General features: G+C 43.4%; 1 long non-coding RNA gene across 1 annotated transcript in view; it reads right to left on the reverse strand.

Annotated features, from left to right (window-relative positions):
- Nucleotides 1–12,499: 12,499 nt before the first annotated feature.
- Nucleotides 12,500–26,786, reverse strand: part of LOC144686759 (uncharacterized) — a 92,449-nt gene continuing 78,162 nt past the window's right edge. The window contains exon 3 of the long non-coding RNA XR_013577984.1: nucleotides 12,500–12,521. This is a non-coding gene — a long non-coding RNA (uncharacterized LOC144686759). The remainder of the gene's footprint in view (nucleotides 12,522–26,786) is intronic.

Genomic DNA, 26,786 nt, shown 5'->3' on the forward strand with positions numbered 1-26,786 from the left:
AAGCCCCCAATTATCCTGGCAGTGGGGTAGAAGTAGTGCGGCAATGCTGACGTCATGAAGGGGGAAGGTAATTTTACTCATTTAGCATATCTCTATCACTCATTAACAGAACTTTTTGCATTAAATGGTGCCTTTGGAATTAAGTTGAGATGCTCGGGGATCACTGGCCTTCAGTTCCCGGCTGTTTAAAGCTGGCAGCGAGCAGGCGAATCAGTGTATGAGGGAAGCTGCTTTCCACAGCTCGGCAATTTTCTTCAGAAAGAGGAGGGGAGGATGTGGGTCACTGCTGGGATAGATTATGTCACTGTCGGGAGATCAAGCATTATTGTGGGAAGGTCAGAGAAACTGTAGGGAAGTTGCGGGCCATTGTCAGGAAGGGCAAGGGTCAGATGTAATAGGCTGAAGAGCTAGGGGGCTGTGAAAGAGGAACTTCAAACACAACCACCAGGTGCTTCCATAAGGCTAGGGACCCAGTGGAGGACATGCTCTTGCCAGAGTATTGTTGTGGCTATTGGAGCCACCATGAATCTTAACCACCCAGTGTGCCTGGAACCCTGGGCAGACAAGGAGTGGCACAGAGAGAGGCTGGAACTGGGTGCGGACGCACAGCTGGCAGGAGGGTATCATCTAGGGGATCAACCTATGGTTGGACTAAAAATGAGGATGGTCAGGAGGGAGCCAACTAGGGGCCAGAAAGATGATGATCATTGTCATGTCCCAGAGAATATAGATATCGCTTCAACTACCTTCAGAGAGACAATGCTAGTGGAGATTGTGGATGTATTGGAAGGCTGTCACAGGCCTGTGTGCTCTGCTGTAGGATGAATTGCAGCCCCTGGACTCAGATGAAACCCAATGCCCTTGGCTTTGAAGGTCACGGTGGCCTTAAACTTCTACACCAGGCGCTCCTTCCAGAGTTCCATTGGGAATGTGTGCACATCTCCCAGGCGGTTGTTCAGTGTTGTGTCAGGAAAGTAATATAAATGTTGTTCAAGAGGGCTGGAGAGTTTGTATGATACAGGACCGACCCAGAGAGCCAGGCATAAAAATCTATGAGCTTTAGGGCTATCGCAGGCTTCCTACAAGTGCACAAGCTTATCGAGTGCATTCATGTGGCAATCAGGGCTCCCTGGGGCAAGCTCGTGTCATTTATTAACAAGAAGATTCTCCACTTCATTAATGTTCAATTAGCGTGCAACTGCAGGAGACAGATCCTCCATGTGTGTGCTCGGTTTCCAGGGAGCTCTCATGACGATTTGACCTTGTCCTTCCTGAGAAGGTAATCATGACGATTACATTCTGCGCCTCTCTCAGGTACCACGGCTCTTCAAGCCGCCCGCACACCTGCATGGATGGAGCTGAGAGACAAGGGCTATGTTCTCAAGACATGGCTGATGACACCAGAGCGGAACCCTCAAACTCCAGCCATGGACCAACATTATGGATGATTGAGCAGGCGATTGGCTTGTTGAAAATGAGGTCCCGTTGGATGGCTCCAGCAGAGCTCTACAACATATACCTCAGAGGGTCTCTGGAATAATCATTGTCTGCTGCATGTTGCACAACTTTGCACAGCAGAGGAAGGAAGCCTTGCTGACTACTGACCTGAGGAGCCACGCTCTTCATCTGAAGAAGAGGAGGGGAGGAGGGAGCATAGCGGGCAGATCAGCAGGTTGAGGTTCCTGCATCAGATGCAAGAGTAATAGAAAGACATGTGAGGGAGGCCTGTGAGTCCTTCGTTCACACCAGATCCTAGCAGGGATGATACCTTTGATAAGCCCTATACATTACCTCAAACCCATGGGACTTCTACATTTCCTCCCAAGAGCAACTCACCAATGCCTGTTGACAATCCACATTCCATGCTTGCCACCCCAGCCATGGAGAGGGCAATACTCCACCTTCACCCAGACAGGCTGGCAACTTTTTCTATAAATGCTCATACAGCTAACCAGAAGATGACATCAACATCATCCAACACACATGATTAAAAGAAACAAAACTATTTAATGACATTCTGGCATAAACTATCATATAAATGTTGATCACCTGTGTCACTCTCGTGTGCCTACGTGTTTTCTTATACAATTACAAAAGTTGTAAGGTGCCGTGAATACGACATCTGAAGCTGAGGAGGAGGCAGGCTGCTCAGTACAATGCCCTATTGCCTGAGATGACTTGGCAGCCACCCTCTTGTTGCCCGGGGCCTGGGGGCACTGTCATGCTGAGGGGCTCCTGCACAGGTGCAGGTGCATCTGCTGTGGCCATGGCATCTGGTGGAGCTATATTTACCAGCAGAGGAGCTGAAGAGTGACTGCTCACCCTTGGCGTGCTTAAGAGTTGTTGATTCAAGTCTATGCCTTAGGCTCAAGTCTGACTGAATCAATTTTTTTTTGATTTGTGACTTCACTTGACTTGGATAAAATTTGACTCGGTGACACTCCTCAGTGAAAAAAAAATGGTAATTTTTAAATTCTTGGCATGACACAGTCGATGGTGCGAACCATAACGTATGTAACCCAGCACTGACTTTGTTCTCCTCCTGCCTGATGCCATCCATTGCCACCACTGATTTGCTGCTTTGGAGACTGGGCTACCAGATTCGCAGCAGTGATTGGCCGAGCAAATTGTCAGTCAGGGACGGTCTAAGCACCAGATTCTCCATTCTCTCCTTTCTCAAAGACCTCATGTGAGGAGAGGTCTGTTTGTTGGCATCATTGGAAATATCCGAAGGTGGAGGACATGACTCCAACTCATGAGTTAAATAAAGGGTTTCCGCTAAGTTCCTGCCAGCACATGGTGCCCACCCCAAGCCTGAACACAAAAGCTTTCTATGGCCACCACCAACCCAACTCTCCATGGCTCTTCTATAACCACCCCTGACTATTCCATGTCCATTCCCACCTGAGCTCTTCCATGGCCACCCCAGCCCTTCCATGGCCGCCTCAACCTGGCCCCTCTGTGGATGCCCCGCCCTTCCATGGCCACCCCACCCAAAAATGATATTTTTGTTAAACACATACTGGTGTTAAGTATTTTTTTTAACATGCAAATTGCTCTGGTAGCATCCGTCATAAATGTTTTGGCTGTTTTTACAGTAGAAACAAATAAGCAACTCAACCTGCTAAATTTCGGGTACTCTTGATGTTGATTTAATCATGTTGGGCCTTAACTTCCTCATTATTTTCCAGCGCTCTGGTAACGTAGCCTGAACATTGAGAGTCGGGACCCCGCAGAAGTCCCAACACATGCACATGTGCACTAAAAGCGGAACTTCCAACTTGGGATTTTTAACTGCACAGCTGAGTACGCTATGCTGAAGGGCTTCTGTTTAAATTGATGTCACGGTGTTAACTTCACCGAGATGTATTTGCGTGGATTTCTTCACACACTTCCATTCTTTGTCCACCCAAAGTAGAGAGGCAGCAGACATTTTGGAGAAATTCTTTAAGTGGGTGAATTTTTTCATATATGTTTACAAGATGTTGAAAGTAGAAGTAATATGCAGAAAGTGTAAGCAGGATAGAAATTTTATTCTTTTTATAACTTTTCCATGAAATCCTGCTGTTTATTCTATTAAAAAGTGCTTTCGTATTTAACAATGTAAGTTTCACTCATAGAAGTGTCTGCAATAAGTTTCAGTTAAAGTTATTTTGTAAAAAAATGTGTTTACGATGCATTTTACAATGCATACTGGTGTATTTCAGTTTTAAGAGTCCCTTTAATGCAATGTTGATCCTTAGAGCCTCTTAAATAGTAAATTTGACGTATGTGAAATGAATTCTCCATGCGCTGTCACAAGTATGTAAATTGGCTGTTTCAAATGATTTAGAAAAGTGTAATGCTTAAAAGGAAATATGCAAACCTTCTGTAAGTTGATGCAAACTATCTCTCCGATATTCCAGGTTCAGGCATTCCAGAATCCAGTGCAGATCTCAAACTTGATCTGGAGTCATGTTCAACACCTGGTACATCACAGTTGCTGCTCTGCTTATTAGAACCACTTTACTTTTGTTGAGGGCTCGACGCAGGTGCAAGGACCATGAGTGGAGAGTCAGGCAACATGTCCGCTTGCTGAGAAAGTAGATCAATTCCCCACCCTAGGGAGTATACAGGCAAAGGACATCATATGAAATGATGTCAGAGGAACCGTGTGTCAGGAGACTACACTTCAGCAAGGAAGCGATGGGCTCCTCTGTGAAATGTTGAAGGAAGACCTGAGGCCAAAATCGAAATGCCGCACTGCCTTAACAGTGGAGTTGAAACTCACAACAGCGCTGAATTTCTTTGCATCTGGGTCTTTTCAACATGGAATTAGCGGCATGTGCAACATATTGTAGAATGCTGCGAGGGCCCGCATGCACCAGGTAACTGAGGCAATTTTTCATTGGGCTTCAGAATTTATTAGTTTTGACATATCCCTTGTGAGGATGAAGGAGAGGTCCCTCACATTCCACATGATGTGTTGGCATCTGATGTGACCGTGGCTGTGAGAGCAAAAAATGTGCAATTATTTTTTGAAACAAATTAACTGTCATCTTGATGGTGTGAGCAATCTCAAAGTTAGCAAAGAAACTGTATTGTCTTATAAAGAATGGATGGAATTAGTTCATTGCGTCTCCAAGGCAACTGCATTCTTTACAACTCTTATTGTCTGATCAAGATTGGATATAACTGGTTCCAAGTATTTTCACAGCAACTACAGTTTTGACACTTCAAACATAGCAGACAGGACAAAAATTTCAGACCTTTCATAATTTTTAAAGTCACAAGCTAGAATTTTAAGTTTCAGAAATTATAATTTTAATTATAACAATTATAATCATTCAGATATATACATATCCTGGCTGAACGCATTAAATCATTCAGTTTCTTATGGCACTAATCCACCACCCTAGGCACAATGCTGTTGATATTAAGAACTGCTGCAACCTCTTTTCCAAGCCATGCTCTGAAGTTTTCTCGGAGGCTTAGATTTTCCACGCCCTCGGGTGTGCACGCGCCTTTCTTCCACCTCATTTAAAAGAATATTCAATTCCTCATCTGTAAAGTTTTGACTCCTCTTCTTCACCACATTATCATGAGTTGCCATCTTCTAAATGCAAAGATATGAATACTTCTAAGCATGCTACATTTGTTCATTTAATAATGTTACAGGTTTAAAATAAATAAGATAAAGTAAGTTAACTTATAAATCTTGACCAAAATTATATTCAATTATTAAAAGAAATTAAATAATTACACTTCAAATGAGTCAATAGCAACAGTATTAACTGTTTAAAAGAAATAACAAAAAAAAAGTGTGGGAATTACCTTTAAAATTATGGGGAATCCTTGGATCTTCACATTATCTCTTTAAAGCTCTTCTGTCAAATGCTGCCCTCATGGGGTATCCTCTGTTCTGGTTGTGTCATTGGGGGTTGTGGTTTTGCCAGAGTTGGGGTCTGCGAGGAGTCCTTTGATAGAGGCTGCGAGCACTTCCCGGGATTGGAAAGGTCGGCATAAATTTGCAGGGCAGTTAGTACTTATTTTTTTGTTGGTTTTGCGGTGGGCCATCACGTTCCGATGGCAGTAGGAAGTTACAGCCCATTGTATTCTGGGAAATTATGTATGGGTGCCATTTTACATATTAATCTGTAAGTTGATTTTTATGTTAGCTCAATAATGGCTTCCTGCAGCTGAGCATGTGTTAATCTTGCTGAGTGCAATACACCACGCCGAGGTGACTGTATCTGCACTGGTGGAGGGTTTCGAGTAAAGATGTGATGGTGCACCCTCTGCTACAAGCCCTCCTCCTCAGAGGTCGACTGCAGGGTCATGGATGACAGAGAAGGCCTCCCCTCCAGAATGCAAAGAGCTTCATTGGAGAACACAAAGAATCAGGTTCGCAGTATTCACAATTCTTTTTTGCATCCCTCTGATGCATGTCTCCTTTCTTCCCAGTGGTTGACACCAAGCTCAAGGCCTCCTCACTCTTTTCTCTCTGCAATCCTGCTTCACCATCCGTGATTGTCCAGCTGCCCTCCTCTCTGACCAGTTCCGCTCCCTCCTGCCCTGCTGATGTGACCAAGTGAAGGTTGAGTACTCCTCTACCCATCTTTACCCATTCTCTGTTGTTGTGGGCCATTTTCTCCTGCAGACAGAAGAGGGGAATCAGTCTCTGCTCAGTGGACAACTAAACCCCTTATCAGCAGGCATTCCTCTGACACATATTGTGGCCTCCTATTGTCCAGCCAGACTTTCACTCCCACATCACTTGTTTAATGATGAAAGCAAGGGCCTTCTACTTCTCACGCTCATGCATCCAAGCATCATAATGCATCTGCTGCTGGGGCTTACAATTCTTTCACTTGCATGCCTGCTCCTTCCCCCACTGACACACCTTGCCTGTTGCCCACACTAGAGCCACATCATTCTAAACATTCTGTTATACCCTGCCTGGCAGTATGGAGGAGGTTGTTGACCCTCTTTCTACATTGCACCCAACTGTACCTGTGGAGCAAAAGCTGTCAAACACTGCTGTAATCTATGTCCAGCCTGTTTAGCTTGTTAAACAGGGAACTAAATGGTAGTGGCAGTTATCTATCAACCATCTGAAAGCAACAAGCTTGTTGAACAGAGAACTGCCTGGTAGTGTCAATTATCTATCAATTAACTGAAAGCAGTTGGTTCAATTGGTGTTAATTACTATAGCAGCAAGTTAAACTAGCTAGTGACTCATCCGAGGGTCTATATAAGAGCAAGGCTTTTCAAACCACACGATCAGTAAGAGGCGCACAAGGAAATAGGGGACTATACCTGAGTGAGATGGAGACCGAGTGAGTGGTGAATTAGGTTCACATGGGAATTCAGTGATCTGATAGCCATTATGGAGACGTGGCTGCAGGATGACAAGGGTTGGGTCCTGAGTATTGAGGGGTATGTGACATTCAAGAAAAATAGGAAGCTAGGTAAAGGTGGAGGGGTAGCACTGTTAATCAAAGGATGGCATTGGTACAATGGTCAGAGATTACCTTGATTCAGGAGATCAGGATGTAGAATCGGTTTGGGTGGAGATGAGGAAAAGTAGGGGAAAGAAGTCACTAGTGGGAGTGGTCTACAGGTCCCCTAACGGTAACCATAATGTAGGACAAAGTATAGAACAAGAAATATTGGGTGCTTGTGGTAAAGGGATAACAATAATCATGGGTGATTTTAATCTACATATAAACTGGAAAAATCAGATTGGCAGCAGTAGCCTGGATGAGGAGTTCATAGAATGCTTTCAAAATAGTTTTTTTTAGAGCAGCACATTCTGGAACAAACCAGAGAGCAGGTTATATTCAACTTGGTATTGTGTAACATAACAGGATTAATTAATGACCTTAGAATAAAGGCACCCCTAGGTAGCAACGACCACAATGATTGAATTTTACATCCAGATTGAAAGGGAGAAGAGTGGGTCTAAGGCTAGTATTTTAAACTTAAATAAGGGCAACTATGTGGGCAATGAAGCTGAGCTAGCTGAAGTGAATTGGGATATTAGGCTAGGGGATAGATCAATAGAGAAGAAGTGGCAGACGTTTATGGGAATATTTCAGAATACTCAGAATAAATATATTCCTACTATTAAGAAAAATTCTAAGGGGAGGACCCACCATCCGTGGTTAACTAAAGAGGTTAAGAAAAGCATTGAGCTTAAGGAAAAAGCATATAACTGTGCAAAGATGAGTGGCGGGTCAGATAATTGGCCAGAGTATAAAGAACGGCAGAGAATGACTAGAAGGTTAATCGGGAGAAAGAAATTGCATGAGGGGAAGCTAGCTTGAAATATAAAAATGGATAACAAGAGTTTCTACGGTTATTTAAAATGGAAAAGAATAAGTAAGGTGAATGTCGGTCCTCTAGGAAGTGAAAATAGGGACTTAATAGTAGATAATAAGGAAATGGCAGATGAAATGAACAAATATTTTGCTTCTGTCTTCATTCTAGAGGATGTAAAAAGCATTCCAGCAATAGCTGTAAATCAGGTGGTAGAAAGGAGAGAGCAACTTGGTGAAATTACAATCACTAGGGAAGTGGTACTGAGCAAACTGATGGAGCTGCAGGCTGGCAAATCTCCGGGTCCTGATGGACTTTATCCTAGGGCCTTGAAAGAGGTGGCTAATGAGGTAATAGATATGCTGGTGTTAATTTTCCAAAATTCGTTAGATTCTGGAAAGATTCCATCTGACTGGAAAGTAGCAAATATAACCCCTCTATTCAAGAAGGGAGAGAGTCAGAAAACAGGAAATTGTCTGTTGTGGGGAAGGTATTAGGATCGATCACTAAGGAGGTTATAGCTGGGCATTTATAAAAACTCAAGATAATCGGGAAGAGAAAGCATGGTTCTGTGAAAGGAAAATCATGTCTAACCAATTTATTGGAGTTTTTTGAAGGAGTAGCATGCACTGTGGATAAAGGGGAGCCTGTAGATATACTGTGTTTGGATTTCCAGAAGGCATTTAATGAGGTGCCACATTAAAGGTTATTGCGGAAAATAAAAGCTCATGGTGTAGGGGGTAACATGTTAGCATGAATAGAGGATCAGCTGGCTGGCAGAAAACAGAGTATGCATACATGGGTCTTTGTCTGATTGGCTGGATGTAATGAGTGGAGTCCCGCAGGGGCCTGTGTTGGGGTCTCAACTTTTTACGATTTACATCAATGACTTAGATGAGGGGAGCGAAGGCATGGTTGCTAAATTTGCAGAAGACACAAAGGTAGGTTGAATAGTATGTTGTGAAGAAGACATAAGGTGTTTGCAGACGGATATAGATAGGTTGAGTGAATGGGCAAAAATCTGGCAGATGGACTATAAGTTGGGAAAATGTGAAGTTGTTCACTTTGGCAGGAAGAATAAAAAAGCAGAGTAATACTTAAATGGAATACAGCAGCAGAATACCAATGTGCAGGGAGATGTAGGTGTCCTAGTGCATGAGTCACAAAAACTTAGTATGCAGGTAGAGCATGTAATCAAATAAAAGCAAAACACTGCGGATGCTGGAAATCCAAAACAAAAACAAAAATACCTGGAAAAACTCAGCAGGTCTGGCAGCATCTACAGAGAGGAGCACAGTTAACATTTCAAGTCCGAATGACCCTTCAACAGAACTAAGTTAAAATAGAAAAGAGGTGAAACATATGCTGGTTTAAGGTGGGTGGGGGGGTGGGGGTGGGTAGAGCTGGATAGAGGGCCAGTGATAGGTGGAGATAACCAAAAGATGTCACAGACAAAAGACCAAAGAGGTGTTGAAGGTGGTGATATTTTCTGAGAAATGTGCTAATTAAGGGTTGAAAGCAGGACAGGCAAGGTACAGATAGCCCCAGTGGGGTTGGGGTGGGGTGAAGGAATCGAAAAAGGCTAAAAGGTGGAGATAAAACAATGGATGGAAATACATTTAAAAATAATGGAAATAGGTGGGAAAAGTCTATATAAATTATTGGAGAAAAAAAAGGGGGTGGGATTTGGAAAGGGGGTGGGGATGGAGGAGAGAATTCATGATCTAAAATTGTTGAACTCAATATTCAGTCCGGAAGGCTGTAAAGTGCCTAGTCAGAAGATGAGGTGCTGTTCCTCCAGTTTGAGTTGAGCTTCACTGGAACAATGCAGCAAGCCAAGGACGGACATGTGGGCATGAGAGCAGGGTGGTGTGTTGAAATGGGAAGCGACAGGGAGGTCTGGGTGATACTTCCAGACAGACCGAAGGTGTTCTGCAAAGCGGTCACCCAATCTGCATTTGGTCTTTCCAATGTAGAGGAAACCACTTTGGGAGCAACGAATGCAGTAGACTAAATTAAGGGAAGTGCAAGTGAAATGATACTTCACTTGAAAGGAGTGTTTGGGCCCTTGGACAGTGAGGAGAGGGGAAGTAAAGGGGCAGGTGTTGCACCTTCTGTGGTTGCATGGGAAGGTGCCGTGGGAGGGGGTTGAGGTGTAGGGGTTGGTGGAGGAGTGGACCAGGGTGCCCCGGAGGGAACGATCCCTGCGGAATGCCACTGGTGGCGGGGGGGGGGGGGGGGGGGGGGGGGGGGAGGGGGTGAAGGGAAGATGTGTTTGGTGGTGGCATCATGCTGGAGAAGGCAGAAATGGCGGAGGATGATCCTTTGAATGTGGAGGCTGGTGGGGTGATAAGTGAGGACAAGGGGGACCCTATCATGTTTCTGGGAGGGAGAAGCCCTTCTTCTCCCTCCCAGAAACATGATAGGGTCCCCCTTGTCCTCACTTATCACCCCACCAGCCTCCGCATTCAAAGGATCATCCTCCGCCATTTCCGCCAACTCCAGCATGATGCCACCACCAAACACTCCTCACCATCCAAGGGCCTAAACACTTGTTTCAAATGAAGCAGCATTTCACTTGCACTTCCCTCAATTTAGTTTACTGCATTCATTGTTCCCAGTGCGGTTTCCTCTACATTGGAGAGACCAAACGCAGACTGGGTGACTGCTTTGCAAAACACCTTTGGTCTGTCCGCAAGCATAACCCAGACCTCCCTGTCGCTTGCCATTTGAACACACCGCCCTGCTCTCATGCCCACATGTCCATCCTTGGCTTGCTGCATTGTTCCAGTGAAGCTCAACGCAAACCGGAGGAACAGCACCTCATCTTCCAACTAGGCACTTTACAGCCTTCCGGACTGAATATTGAGTTCAACAATTTATATCATGAATTCTCTCCTCCACCCCACCCCCTTTCCGATTTCCACACCCCCCCCCCTTTTTTTTCCAATAATTTATATAGATTTTTCTTTTCCCACCTATTTCCATTATTTTTAAATGTATTTCCATCCATTGTTTTATCTCTACCTTTTAGCCTTTTTGAATTCCTTCACCCCACCCCACCCCCACTAGGGCCATCTGTACCTTGATTGTCCTGCTTTCTACCCTTAATTAGCACATTCCTCAGATAATATCACCACCTTCAAAACCTCTTTGTCCTTTTGTCTGTGACATCTTTTGGCTATCTCCACCTATCACTGGCCCTCTATCCAGCTCTATCCCCCCCTAAACCAGCTTATATTTCACCTCTTTTCTATTTTACTTAGTTCTGTTGAAGGGTCATTTGGACTCGAAACGTTAAGTGTGTTCCTCTCTGCATATGGTGCCAGACCTGCTGAGCATGTAATCAAGAAGGCTAATGGAATGCTATCCTTTACTATGGGAGGAATTGAACACAAAAGTAAGGATGTTATGCTTCAGTTATACAAGGCATTGGTGAGACCACATCTCAAACTGTGGGCAGTTTAGATCTCCTTATTTAAGAAAGGGTGTAAATGCGTTGGAGGCAGGAGGCAGTTAAGAGGAGGTTTCCTAGATTTATACCTGGAAAGGGCAGGTTGTCTTAATGAGGATAGATTGGACATGCTGGGCTTGTTTCCACTGGAGTTTGGAAAAGTGAGGGGTGACTTGATTGAAGTATATAGGGGATTAGGAGAATCTTTTTCTTTCAGAGGGACTTTGGAACTCTCTGCCTCAGAAGGTGGTGGAGGTGGGGGTCATTGAATATTTTTAAGGCAGAGGTAGATAGATTCTTGTTAAGCAAAGGAATGAAAGGTTACCAGTGATAGATGGGAATGTGGAATTCAAAACACAAACAGGTCAGCTGTGATCTTACTGAACGTTGAATAAGATTTGAGGGTCCGAATCGCCTACTCCTGCTCCTATTTCGTATATTCATATGTTCTTATGTCTAGGCTTCCTTGGTCAGGCAGGAGGGCTTCCTGATGCTGTCAGTGGGGAAGAGGAACCCCTGCTGTTCCTGGGCAGCTTGGAGGAGAACTTGGAGCAAGGCATCACTGAACCATTGGTCTGAACCATCTGACAGGCAGACCCACCCTGCTCTAGGCCAATCAAAGAACAGAACAAACACTGATGATGCTGGAGGTCTGGAAAATAAGGTTGGGGTCCGAGGAGAAATTTCTTCATTCAAAATGTTGTGAATCTTTGGAATTCTCTACTCTAGAGGGTTGTGTATGCTTCATTGTTGATTTTGTTTAAAACTGAGCTAGACAGATATTTAGTTTCTTAAGAAATTAGGGGATATGGGAAGTGGGTGCAAAAGTGTAGTTGAACGCCAAGATCAGCCATGATCTTTTTGAATGATGGAGCAGGCTCGATGGGCGTATGATCTACTCCTGCTCCTTTCTCTTATGGTCTTGTGTTCTTGTGTACTGTTGCATAAGAGCAGATTGAGACTGGAGGTACATTCAGGGCTGGGATTCTTCGCTGCCACTGCAACACTGACGCTGCTGGCTTGTAGTCACAATTATGATTCACTCCGCTGCTTGGAAATGTTCCTCCCTACAATACAATAGGGTATGTGCTGCAGGATTTTTATGCCTTTAATTCCCTTAGCCTTAGATGTCAATTTTTCTAAGTTGGTAGCTGTCTTGCCTTTCAGCCAGATGCGTATTCAAGTTCCACTTCAGGATGTGAGCACATAACCTAGGCTGAGACACCAGTTAAGTACGAAACGAGCACTGCATTCATAGTGGTGTTGCCTGTGGATGAGAATGTGAAAATGTTTGTTGTTATTAAAGTTCTCATGATTTTCTCTTTAAAAAAAAACAGGAATTTCTTCTGCCAACATTTGTTAACCAATAACAAGAAAAATGGATTAACTAGACGTTCTTATCATTTTCATAAAAGGCATTTTTCTGCTTTTCATAAATTGGCTGTGTTGTTTATTCACAGTGCAAGCAAGTGCCCTTCAAGAATAGTTAATATGGATATAAATATCTTTAGGACATTCTGAAAGACATGATAAAATACTATATAAAATCAGGTTCTTTGCATGTGTTTTAGATCATCTAAATCCATCTCACAGCATTTCTCTAAGCATGCCTTCTGTTACTTTCTGTTCAAATTGAATCATTCATGTTTACCCAAACCCCTGGGAGAGACTGAGAGGGCCTCAGTTTGATGTCTCATCTAAAGAAAAACAACTGAGTTTTTACATTAATGCAAGGAGAATACAGAATACAAAATGGCATGCGAAATTTATGAAAACAATCAAAATTAGACCTAAAAGACATAACTGAGCCTGGCTTGGTGCAGAGGAATCGCCTTGAGATCAATATAGCAGACATTGCAATGTTAAAAAAGGACAGAACAAATAGAATAGAGGAAGGAGAAATTTTGCCCAATAGTAAGAATTTGGCAGTAAATGAGGGAGATATGATGTTGTCAGAGAAACTGTCAGGGGCAATTTGTGCAGAACTCAGGAATAGCAAAGCTGGAACAATCTTTACAGATAGCTGTTATAGATTACCAGGAAACTGTCAGGACCAAGGAATGAGATCACTGTACATTGTAAAATTGTGATAATGGGAAATTTGAATTAAATTGCAATTAAGTGAGCAGAAAATGGGTCACCATTGAAGAGTGAATAAATTCATTCAGGTTGGGAAATAATTTGAGAGCAGGCTGATTTTGGTTTGCTGCATATTTGGGCAAGTGTTGCAATCTCAACAGTGGCAGGCCCAGACCATTTTAATGGTCAAGCTTCATTAGCATGTGACCAGTGAGATGCGAATGCCCTGACGGTTTGCCAGTTTGGGAGGATGGGAAATAAACAGGATCCTATCCAGGATCCTATCAGGCAAGTACTAGCATAGTCCCAGTGAGAATAATCTCACCAGCGACGGATTCAGAGGCTTGGATAACCTATAGTAGGCACCTCAAAGCACAGTAGAAGTACCATCAGTGGTACTTTCACAAGATCCTCCAAATCCAGTGGCAAGAAAGGTGGTCCAACAGTAGTGTCCTCTCCCAAGCCAAGATGTCCAGCATTGAGGCGCTAAAAACTCAACCAGCTCCACTGGGCGGAACATATAGGGCAGAATTTTCTGGCTGATGTGCGGGTGGCAGAGTCCGCATGCCAGCGCTTAAAATGTCGCGCGCTGACATCACGTGAGCATCCCGACGTCAGCGAGCGGCATCGCAATATTTCGGCCAGCGGGCTCGCTATGCAGCGGGACGTGCGCCCGCCATTAATTAAAGTCCTCGTTAAGGCCATTAACTCTCCAATCGACCAGGATTTTGAGGGGCCTGTGCGAACTTTGGGTTGGTGCACGGGCCCAATTGGCAGGTGGGTAAGTGATTTTTTCACAAACCTCATCCAGTGGCGGGATGAGGTTTGATATCGGGTTTAAAAACTTTTAATAAAGTGTTTGCGTTCCTCACTAACATGTTCCATCTCGTGTGACATTTTCACATGAGGGGGACATGTTAATGGTTTTTTAATTTTTCTATTTTTAGAGTTTCACAGAGTTTCAGCGCTTTGCAGCACTTTGCCTGAGGGAGATGTGTGCTCTTTCGTGCGCATGCGCAAAAGAGTGCACTCTGGCAGTTGGGGAATGCCCCCCAGCCCGCACAGGAAGTGCATAGCGCTTCCCATCGGGCGACATGCTGGGCGGGCCTTAATTGGCCCACGCACATAAAATGGCGGCGGGGCCCGTTTTGGCGGCAGTGATTGGCTGCCCGCCCGCCCATCAAGGGAAAAATTCTGCCCGTAGTTTGTTTGCCTGACACCAGGTTCATGACACAACTGCTCGACTCAGAACTCCATTATGGGCAGGACACTCCCAGGAGGACAAGTGAAATGCTTTAGGGGTGTCCTTAAAGCATCCCTGAAGAGGTAAAACATCCGTGCCGATCGACCACCGTCATTGGTGTCCCAGGCTTGTGACTGACCAAAATGGAGAAGATTTATTTGGGAAGGCACTGAACACATTGAAGAACTTTGTTGGAAACATGCAGAGGCGAACTTGCACTTTGGATCTATCAGCCATCTCAGAACACATTGAACTGGAGTGGGAGCAAGTCATCCTTGAACCCAACGGAAAGGAGGAGGAGGAGACATAGAAACATGGAACAGGCCATTTGGCCCTTCGAGCCTGCTCCGCCATTCATCATGATCATGGATGATCATCCAACTCAATAGCCTGCTCCCCTTTTCTCCCCATATCCTTTGATCCCTTTCGCCTCAAGAGCTATATCTAACTCCTTCTTGAAAACATACAATGTTTTGGCCTCAACTACTTTCTGTGGAGGCGAATTCCACAGGCTCACCACTCTCTGGGTGAAGAAATTTCTCCTCATCTCAGTGCTAAATGGTCTACCCCGTATCCTCAGACTGTGACCCCTGGTTCTGGACACCCCCACCATTGGGAACATTCTTTCTGCATTTACCCTGTCTAGTCCTGTTAGAATTTTATAGGTTTCTATGAGATCCCCCCTCATTCTTCTGAACTCCAGCAAATATAATCTTAACCAACTCAATCTCTCCTCATGCATCAGTCCCACCATCCCAGGAATCAGTCTGGTAAATCTGCCACTAGCTTGCTTCCCTTAATGTCCCCATTAGCACATCCTTTAGATAATATCACCACCATCAACACCCCTTTGTCATTTTGTCTATGGCATCTTTGGCAGTCTCTTCTTGGCCTCCACCTATCACTGGCACCCTACTGAGCTCTCCTGTCCCGACCCCTTCTACCAGCTTATATTTCGTCTCATTTCTATATGTCTTAGTTCTGATGAAGGGTCCTACGGATTCGAAACGTCAACTGTATCCCTCTCCGCAGATGCTGTCAGACCTGTTGAGTTTTTCCAGGTATTTTTGTTTTTGTTCTGGTAAACCTTCGCTGGACTCCCTCTATAGTAAGAACATCCTTCCTCAGCTAAGAAGAACAAAATTGCACACAATATTCCAGGTGTGGTCTCACCAAGGCCCTGTATAATTTCATCCAGACATCCCTGCTCCAGTACTTAAATCCTCTCATTATGAAGGCCAAATATACCATTTGCCTTCTTTACCGCCTGCTGCACCCGCATGCTTACCTTCAGCGACTGGTGTACGAGGACACCGAGGTCTCGTTGTACATTCCCCTCTCTCAATTTATAGCCATTCAGATAATAGTCTGCCTTCCTGATTTTTCTACCAAAGTGGATAACCTCACATTTATCCACATTATACTGCATCTGCCATGCATTTGCCCACTCACTCAGCTTGTCCAAATCATACTGAAGCATCTCCGCATCCCCCTCACAGCTCACCCTCCCACCCAGCTTTGTGTCATCTGCATTTAGAGATATTACATTTAGTTCTCTCATCTAAATCAGTAATATATATTGTGAATAGCTGGGGTCCCAGCATCGATCCCTGCTATACCCCACTAGTCACTGCCTGTCATTCGGAAAAAGACTCGTTTATTCCTATTCTGCTTCCTGTCTGCCAACCAGTTTTCTATCCATCTCAATACACTACCCCCAAACCCATGCGCTTTAATTTTATACACTAATCTCTAATGTGGGACTTTGTCGAAAGCCTTCTGAAAGTCCAAATAAACCACATCCATTGGCTCCCCCTCATCAACTCTAGTTACATCCTCAAAATACCGTAGATTTGTCAAGCATGATTTCCCTTTCGTAAATCCATGCTGACTCTATCCGATCCTGACACTGTTTTCCAAGTGCTCAGCTATTAAAGCTTTTATAATGGACTCTAGAATTTTACCCACTACCGATGTCAGGCTGACTGGTCTATAATTCCCTGTTTTCTCTCTACCTCCCTTTTTAAATAGTGGGGTAACATTAGCTACCCTCCAACCTGTAGGAACTGTTGCAGAGTCTATAGAATCTCATAAGATGACCACCAATGCATCCACTATTTCTAGGGCCACTTCCTTAATTACTCTGGGATGTTGATTATCAGGCCCTGGGGATTTATCGGCCTTCAATCCCATCAATTTCCCCAACACTATTTCCCTACTAATACTGATTTCTTTCAGTTTCTCCCTCTCACTAAACCCTGTGTTCCCCAACTTTTCTGGTATGTTATTTGTGTCCTCCTTTGTGAAAACAGAACCAAAGTATGTATTTAGTTGGTCAGCCATTTCTTTGTTCCCATTATAAATTCCCCTGTTTCTGACATTTGCCTTCACCAATCTTTTTCTCTTCACATACCTATAGAAACTTTTACAGTCAGTTTTTATGTTCCCTGCAAGCTTACTCTCGTACTCTTATTTTCCCCTTCTTAATCAATCCCTTGGCCCTCCTTTGCTGAATTCTAAAGTGCTCCCAATCCTCAGGTCTGTTGTTTTTTTCTGGCCAATTTGTATGCCTCTTCCTTGGATCTGATACTATCTCTAATTTCCCTTGTAAGCCATGGTTTGGCCACCTTTCCAGTTTTACTTTTGTGCCAGACAGGAATAAACAATTGTTGCAGTTCACCCATGCATTCTTTGAATGTTTGCCACTGTCTATCCACTGTTATCCCTTTAAGTAACGTTTCCCAATCCATCATAGACAACTCGCGCCTCATACCAACGTAGTTTCCTTTATTAAGATTCAGAACCCTCGTCTCAGAATCAACAACGTCATTCCCCATCTTGATGAAGAATTCTATCATATTATGGTTGCTCATCTCCTAGAGGCCTCGCACAACTAGATTGCCAATTATCCTTTCTCATTACACAATATCCAGTTTACGATGGCCTGTTCTCTCGTTGGTTCCTCAAAAAGGAAGGAGATGATCACCAGGGAGAAGAGGACATGGAGCGGGAGGGAAGAGGGCCCAGGATTGTTGTTGATGGAAAAATATTTTGGCTGTTTTGGCACTTTTAAAGAACCTATAGTTGGGCTACCATTACTTAGAACTCCCATCTATTTAGGGTCAGAGCACTGGATGCCTGAAGCCCACCTGAAGGTTGTATTGGGTGAACCTCTTGTAAGTTCTTGTAAAATCTCAGCAGGCTGCCTGAAAATGGGGCAAACTGTGGACAAAAATTGGCTCCAGAAGACTATGGAGGGCATACATTCAGATGTCATATTGGAAGTATGATGCCAAATCAGAAATTATTGGTAATATAGAGAAACGTGCCATGCCAAGTCAAATAATCATATTTTGCTAAGTTTGGCTCACAGTTTCAGGTTGGTATGTCTGTTTTACTGTACAACAGTATAAAATCAAATATTTACACTAACAAGACAAAGTAGCTTTTCAGAATTCCATGCAAAGACTCGGATTTTACGTTTAGTGAAGCAATGGCACTTGCCACTGACCTCAAAGAAAGTTTCCCACAAAGATCCAGCAATCTCTTTGAGGGTTTCATCTTTTCCAATGTTAATTTGAATCAGGCGCTAAGTTAAAGGGATCTCCAGGTGTCCTACAACAGTGATGTCCTCAAGCAGAGTAAATAGCCAATCACATTTAAGAATTCTTACAGACAGCAAACCAGGAAGTAGAAAGCATTAATTACCCTTCACTTGTTTTAGAAAATTTTTTAGAAAGAAATTTAGAAAGCAAAATGATTGATTAAGACAAATGCATTGAAATCTGAAATATTATAAACTAGCTCTTTCAAAAAATGATACATTAAAAACTTTGAATTCTCAGCAATATGGAAACATTTGAAATTACGCAAATATAAAAAAATATAAAATTAGTTTTCCAGGGACAGCAGGATTCTTCAGTATGATTTGGTACAGCATCTAAAACCTAGTTACACCTCATTAGCAAGGTATAACAATTTTGGGATGGGGTGGGGCTTAACAAAACAAAATATTACATTGTAAAAAAACAAATTGTCAGCAGTGCAATGATTTCTAATTAATTGCTGCCTGTGGAGACTTCAACAGTGCACCCTGTGAGGAAGGGTAGAATCACAGCCAGCAAATTCTGGGTTTCAATCTTTAACTGTGCGTGTGCAGGTTTCAGAAGTTGCTGTCAGTTTCAGAGGAGTAATGCCAGATAGTGTCACTGTCATTATAACTGCAAAATCTGGGCCTATGTGACATTTGTTTTATATTAAGTTGCAATTTTGGTAAACCCATTATGAAATTTGCTCACCCTGAATGTAGATCATGTTAATAATATTTATTTATTTTTTATTTTATTTTTTATGGTTGATTCTATAGTTAAACATGTTTTAGAAACAAACTCATCCAGAATATTGCACTGTTTTCTGTCAGTTTCCATTTGTTATCAAAGATGGCTGTTCTTGTGCATTATGCATCTGTTACGCATTATAATGTGGTTGTGGAGCCCGAATGCAGACCTGCATCACTTTCCAAAATGCAACCAAGTGATTTTGTTGAGATTGCCCGGTCTTTCTAGCTTGCTTTTTGTCCTTAGCTGCCTGTATTCTTTAGCGTTCGAAGGAAACAAGGCCACTACTTGAGATTGCTCCCCCAGGTAGGTTCTTTCTTGAGCATTTTCTCCCATTCTGTGGTTGACGTGCCACATTTCCTGTGGTTCACCTTCAAGAAGCCCTTGAGTCTTAACCTTGGCCTACCTCACAGGCAGCGTCCAAGGTTAAGTTGTGAATACATGACCGCCTTAGGGATTTTATCATCAGTTATTCATACTACACGACCACTCCATTGAACTGGGTTCTGTTAATGACTGCTTCAATTCCAGACATTTCTGTTCTTTGAAGTATCTCAAAGTTGGTCACTTTGTCCTCCCATTTGGTGCCCATGATGTTCCGAATGCATCTCGTGTGGATCCTGTCCAACTGCTAAACATATCTGGACTGGGTAGTCCATATCTCACAGGAATTTAGGAGGGTAGGTATTAACACAGCATTGTACTCAGCAGGTATTATTGATACTTTGCTTCCTTCACAGTCTCTTGGATAAGTGGGCAAATGCTGAGCTTGCTCTGGCAATTCTATTTGCCATCTTGCTATCAATGCACTCATTTCTGAAGATGTTGCCTCTGAGATAGGTGAAGATATCCACAGCATTCAGGGTTGTGCCATTGATAGTTATAGTAGGTGGGTTATGGTCAGAATTCGGCGGTGGTTGGTGGAGTATCTCTGTCTTCCTTAAACTGACAATTAGACCATAGTCGCCAGCCACCTTTGAAAAACAGATCCTTTGAAGGCCATGCTCATAGTGTGACACGAGGGCACAGTCATCAGCAAACTGCAATTCTTGTATCATCATCCCTGAGGACTGGATAAAGGAAACAATATTAGGGAAAAAATGGCACTAAAGACTGATAAATCTGATGGTTTCCATTCCAAGTTTTGAAGAAAGTAGATGAGAAGAAATTTCAACTTTCAAATTTCTCTTGATTTCGAATTATCTCTTTAGATCTAAACATTGGTTCTGTGATTCCATTACTTATGAAAGGGGAGAGAGAGAAATTCAGACCCATTAGTCTAACATTGGTAATGGGAAAGTTATTGGAATTTGTAATTAAGGCCAGAGTGACTGAGAACTTAGAAAGATATAAGCTGATTAGAGAATCAACATGAATTTGTAAAAGGTAGGTGTGACAAACTTAATTGATTTTTTTTGAGGGGAATGTCTATGGATGTAGCTTATCTGGACTTCCAGAAAGCAAGGTTCCAAATAAATGACCATCAGCTAAATTAAAGGCCATGGAATTCAAGACAAATTAGTGACCTGTTTAGGAGGTTGGTTAGGTGGTAAAAGACAGGGATAGGGATAATCGGTGTACACGTAAATTAGTGTCATGGAAGAATCTATGCAGGGGCCTGAATTCTTCATTGTATTTATTAATGATTTAGGTAACACAATAGAGAGTTAGATAGCTAAGTTTGTTGATGACATAAGGATTTGTGGCATAGTAAGTAATTTCAATGGGGAATATTGATCGATTAAACAAATAGGCAAAACAGTGACAGATGGATTTCAATATAGCCAATGTGAGGGCATCAATTTTCGATCAAAAAAGGATAGATCTGAATATTTCAAATGTTTCAAAATCACAACCAGGAAGGCCCAAATTAATTTAGGCGTCCAAACAAGCCAATGAAATGCTAGCCTTTATAACTAGAGAACTAGAACAGAAGGGGAGATACTTTTGCTGCAGCTACCAAAGCCCTAGTAGTTAAACCACAACTGGGGCTGCACTTTATGGGGATCCGTATTCCCTGCCACCCCGCCCCCCGACTGAAAAGTTGGTCATGAGACCGCCCACCCAAAAGCAGGCTGCCCTGTAGGCATTCTACGCTGAGAGCATTAATTGTTTCAGGTTGCGATTTCTGCCCCCATCAGGGAGGAATTCATGTCTTAAGCAGCTGCCGGCCAATTGTAGTTCAGGTGGTGGCCACTGCTGGGACTACAGGCAGTCCCAAATGAGGAGAGGGCTGGTGCCTGGATTTCATCATAAGTGGATGGGCCTGGCCGAGAAGCACCAGCGAGAGGGATGAGGGGGTGGGAGGCTGGGCTTGAGAGGCCAAGGGGGAGGTGTAAAAGGAGGAGCATGATCTTGGGGAGAGGTTGCATCCTCTGATGGGCACAGGGAACCTCCCTACTCTTGCCCAAAAGCACCTGTGAAGTGAAAGCTGCTGGGCCATCTGCCTGGCCTCCTCCTCCCCCTGCCGTGGGTATAATAGCATCGGAGATGGAATGAGGCCCTTAAGTGGCCATTAATTGGCCACTTAAGGGCCTCAATAGGCCCAATGGCAAGTCAGCTTCCTGGCATCTTCCCCATCCATGGTAAAATGGGAGACAGTTCAGAGGTGGCTGGGAAGGCAGTGGGAAGGGCATGTGCTTTACTTTATAAGCCCTCGTCATCTTCAAATACGCTAGCGGGGGCGGTAAAATCCAGCCCCTTGAGTACCCTGCAGCATAGTGTATTTTGGGTACCAGACTTTAGAAAGGGGATATTGCCCTTGGAAGGAATGCAGCATTTGTCAGAGTTCCCAATGGTTAGATAATGAGGAAACACTGCGTGAACTAAGTTTGTATTCCCTGGAATATCAAAATTTAAGGAGTGATTTGATTGCAGCTTTTAGGATTTTGAAAGGAAATAAGCTAGATGGAGGGAAACGTTCTCTGCTGATGGGGAGTCAAACAAAAGGAGACACCACTTCAAAATCAGAGCCAGTCCTTTGAGAACAGCTAACAAATACTTAGATAAAAGCAAAATACTGCGGATGCTGGAAATCTGAAACAAAAACAAAAATAGCTGGTGGCATCATGCTGCAGTTGGCGGAAATGGCAGAGGATTGTCCTCACTTATCACCCCACCAGCCTTCACATTCAAAGGACCATCCTCCACCATTTCTGCCAACTCCAGCATGATGCCACCACCAAACACATCTTCCCGTCACCCCCCTGGCGGCATTCCGTAGGGACTGTTCCCTCTGGGACACCCTGGTCCACTCCTCCCCTACACCTCAACCCCCTCCCATGGCACCTTCCCATGCAACCGCAGAAGGTGCAACACCTGCCCCTTTACTTCCCCCCTCCTCACCGTCCAAGGGCCCAAACGCTCCTTTCAAGTGAAGCAGCACTTCACTTGCACTTCCCTCAATTTAGTCTACTGCATTCGTTGCTCCCAATGAGGTCTCTTCTACACTGGAGAGACCAAACGCAGACTGGGTGACCGCTTTGCGGAACACCTTCGGTCTGTCCGCAAGTATGACCCAGACCTCCCTGTCGCTTGCCATTTCAACACACCATCCTGCTCTCATGCCCACATGTCCGTCCTTGGCCTGGTGCAATGTTTCAGTGAAGCTCAACGCAAACTGGAGGAACAGCACCTCATCTTCCAATTAGGCACTTTACAGCCTTCCGGACTTAATATTGAGTTCAACAACTTCAGATCATGAACTCACTCCTCCATCCTCATCCCCCTTTCGATCCCCTTTTTTCTACTAATTATTTATTTTAAAAAAAAATTTTGCTTTATATATTTTTCTTTTCCCACCTATTTCCATTATTATTTCTAAATTTATTCCCATCCATTGTTTTATTTCCACCTTTTAGCCTATTTCGATCCCTTCCCCCCACCCCACCCCCACTGGGGCATGTGTCACTTGCTCATCCTGCTTTCTACCCTTAATGTCACCACTAGCACATCCTTTAGCTAATGTCACCACCGTCGACACACCTTTGATCTTTTGACTATGACATCTTTGGCAATCTCTCCTTTGCCTCCACCTATCACTGACCCTCTATCCAGCGCCATCTGTCCCAACCCCCTTAAACACCTTATATTTTACCTAATTTCTATTTCTCTTTAGTTCTGATGAATAGTCATACGGACTCAAAATGTTAACTCTGTCTTCCTCTCCACAGATGCTGTCAGACCTGCTGAGTTTTTCCAGCTATTTTTGTTTTTGTTTCAGCTAACAAATACTACTTCATTCAAAAGATAGATGAAGTGTTGAACTGTCTCCCACAGAAAGCATTAACGTTACCTCAATTAATGATTTAAATCTAAGATCAATAGTATTTTGCTATCTACGCCTACAAGAGGATAAAAGAAGAAAAGGCAGATGGATAGAGATACAGATCAGCTATGAGCTCATTGAATAGCTAACATTCTTGAGGGGCTAAATGGTCTGTTTCTGTCCCTATCATCCAATGTGTGATCATGTTACAGCTCTTGTCCTTTTGGGTGGTACATGTCATGGGGTTGGAATGGTGTTGCTTGTCTGGTGTAATTAAAGGTTGGACAACACAATTAATGGCACCACCCTTGACAGCCACTACAGGCAATGCTCTCCACATACAAACAGCCAGCCTACATGATCCTAGGATTTAGAGACCCTGTTCTCCCAATCGTGTACATGATAAACTGATGACTTGTATCATAAGATTTATCCTCATAAGTGGATTCATTGCAGTTTCTAAACCTTCACAGCAGGACTGAGGGAGTCGGGAAGTACAGTTTCAATGGGAATGAATGATAATGGCTTATTATCTGTTTCAGATGACAACATAACTAAAAACAAAGAAGGATTAGCTTAAAGGAGATTGGCAACTAGATAAAAGGGATGATCAAAATCTAATTCGGTTACATACAGGTGGAATTTCATGGCCCCTTCGTGGTGGAGGGAGGGCCTTAGAAAGGTGACGAGTCATTCAAAACTCCATTGACTTTGGCGGGACTGGAAAATCCTACTGGCGGGAGGGACTGTAAAATCCTGCCCTCTGAATCTGCACTAAAGATAGCAATTTGGGGTTGAGCTTGAAGGGGGAAAATACATACAACTTAATTTAAATATTGCTTTGTTATTGGTGTGCGCTGTGTAAATTTATATTAGATTTTACTCTACCATAATCGTGTTTAGTATCATTAACGTGAAACCACAATATTAAATGTGAGTATAGATGATTTACTCATAACGGATTGTCTAGATGACTTATTCAGTAGTTTACTGATGAGCTATATCCAAATTTATCTCTATTTGTCTACCATGGAGACTTGACAGCTACATTAATGAACTTTGGAGCATTTGTCCTGGTTAAATGGCTTGTTAGCTGCTTGAGATCATCTGCTTGAGCCGTTTAAAAATCACCTGATCTGAATGTCATAATTAGCTGTAATTCTTCATTACCACCAATGAAACCATTATGTCAGAATATTATATATTTCAAAATGTGGATTTATTGGCATGCTATTTAATGAAGAAAAATGAACAATTCCCCGTTCACTTTTTTATGCAGAAGAAAATATAGCCATAATTTTCATCATTATAATTTTCTCTATTTCATACATTGTTTATTAAGCTTCTTTCGACCATTTTAGATATTTTCAATTCTACATATAATGAGGAAGTTTAACAACAAAATATGCTTGACAATATCATAATGTTGCTTCACTTAATTTAAATTAGCACAGCGCATTTCAACTTAATAAGTATGTGAAGTTTGTGGGGCAGCGAGTTGAATTTTATGAGGAGTGTTGGGACCCTGACATTAGGGTAAAAAAAAATGGCTTTCGGTAGTGGGACCTGCTCAGCAATTTTACCCCTGGCACTCTCCTAATTGGTGGCCCGTGGGCCTGCCATTCAGTTAAGGACAGCGGGCAGGCTGTCCATGATGCTGGTCCAATCAGACAGCCAGCAACTCTGAAGCCTCAGCAGTGCCAATGGAAGACGTAGCCATTGATGAGGAATGCAGGAGATCTAGGGAAATGGGCCACGTAAGTGAAAAAAATAAAATCACTGTGCCGAGTTTTGGAGGGAAAATCTCTCCGGTGAGGTCACTGGGGCTGTGATTGTTGCCTTCCCTGCCCACGGCCCCTTCTTTGGCACGTGAGACCTTTCCTCTTGGGCTGGCGCTAGAAGGCCATCTCCACATGACTGGAAGCCTCCCCACGTGGCGGGGCAAAATGCTGACAACAACACAAAATGGCCCTTAATTTGGCATTTAATTATGTAAGTTGGCTGCTCCCTTCCTTAGGGTGGGCAGTCCCTCTGAATCTGGTCCTGCCATTGGTAAAACGTACCAACAGCAAAGCTGTGTCAGGAAGCTGATTCGAACTGGCCCTATACAATTTTACCAGCCCCGCTACCTCCCATCCTGCTTCCAAGGGCTGATAAAACCCTGGCCACTGTATCATTTGACAAGTCACAGCATGTGCATATCTAAGCCTTAAATTAGCACCTTCCTATGGACTCTGGATCACATGGCTTTTCTGTAACTTAAAAAAGGTATTGGTCAAATCAAGCTAAATTATACTGCATAAACAGCTATACTGCAGAAGTGTCATAAATATTAGTGGGATATTAGTATATTTTGTCAGGGACCTTCAGTTGTTCAGTTGCCATGTTTTATGTTTGAAAAAATTGGTTCGGAGGAATCTTGGAGTAAATATTTTGAGTGGAACTTACCTGATGTGATATCATCTATTTCTGATCCAATGCCATCATGAATTTGCATAACTGCTTTAGGAAGCAGTTTCATTTTTCTGTTGGAAATTAGGCTGCAGGAGGTCAAAGTGAAAAATGGTGCAAAAGGGTGGAGTTTCGGACAGATAAGTAACCTGTCTATTTCTAAAGGTTCACCGATCTGGTTTCTGCTGGATGAGGAGGCTTAAAATTGACCAGAAGAACATAATGATTCATGTCAACAACTTTTCTTTGTTCTTTTTCCCGAAAACAATAATCTGTTTGAAATAAATGGGTTGTGTTGTTGAATGTCACTCAGTGGTAGCGTTTTACAATTCTGAGCCAGATGGTTGTGGATCTAAGAATCACTTCAGGACTTCAGCAGATTCTTCATTGCAATACTGAGGGAACACTACATGGTACAATGTTTTGAATGGCACACCTGCACCCTCGGGTAGACATAAGAGATGCCAATTGCATTTCAAGAAAAGCAGGGTGCTGTCCTAGCCAAAATATTTATTCCCTCAACCGCCAGCAGTATCTTGTTGTTGTCCGTAGAACCTTGGCACCTGCAACTTGGCAGTTGTGTTTCTGTAAATTGCAACAGTGACCAAACTTTAAAAGTACATTCATTGGCTGTGGCACTTTGGGGCATCCTGAGGTAGACCTACATAAAGACATTTTATATTTTTAATTGATACAGTGAGGACAAGAATGTCAGACACACATTGGCCAGGATTTCCCGGGCGGCGAGCAGGGGGCGGGGCCCGCTCGCCGATATGTAAAACGACGTGGGATGAGGTCGGGCGGCACTCCCAACGTCACCCTGTCCCTTTTCAATTTTCAGGTCGGCGGGGGCGCAGCTGAATCAGCTGTGCGACCGCTGACCTCTCAATGGCCTATTGAGGCCATTAAGTAATTAATGTAATTAGTGGACCTGCCCGTCCAACCTTAAGGTTGGTGGACGGGCCGGGAGCCCTGGAGGGCATTGGAAAAAGCATGAAACCTCATCCACGGGTGGGATGAGGTTTCATGTATGTTTATAAATTTTTAATAAAAGTGAAACTGAAAGTGATGGACATGTCTCAACTCATATGACACTGTCACATGAGGGGACAGTCAGGGAATTTTTTTTTTTTGTTTTCAATATTTTGCAATGTG

This window comes from Cetorhinus maximus, chromosome 11 (assembly GCF_964194155.1).
Source record: "Cetorhinus maximus chromosome 11, sCetMax3.hap1.1, whole genome shotgun sequence".
Taxonomy (NCBI): domain Eukaryota; kingdom Metazoa; phylum Chordata; class Chondrichthyes; order Lamniformes; family Cetorhinidae; genus Cetorhinus; species Cetorhinus maximus.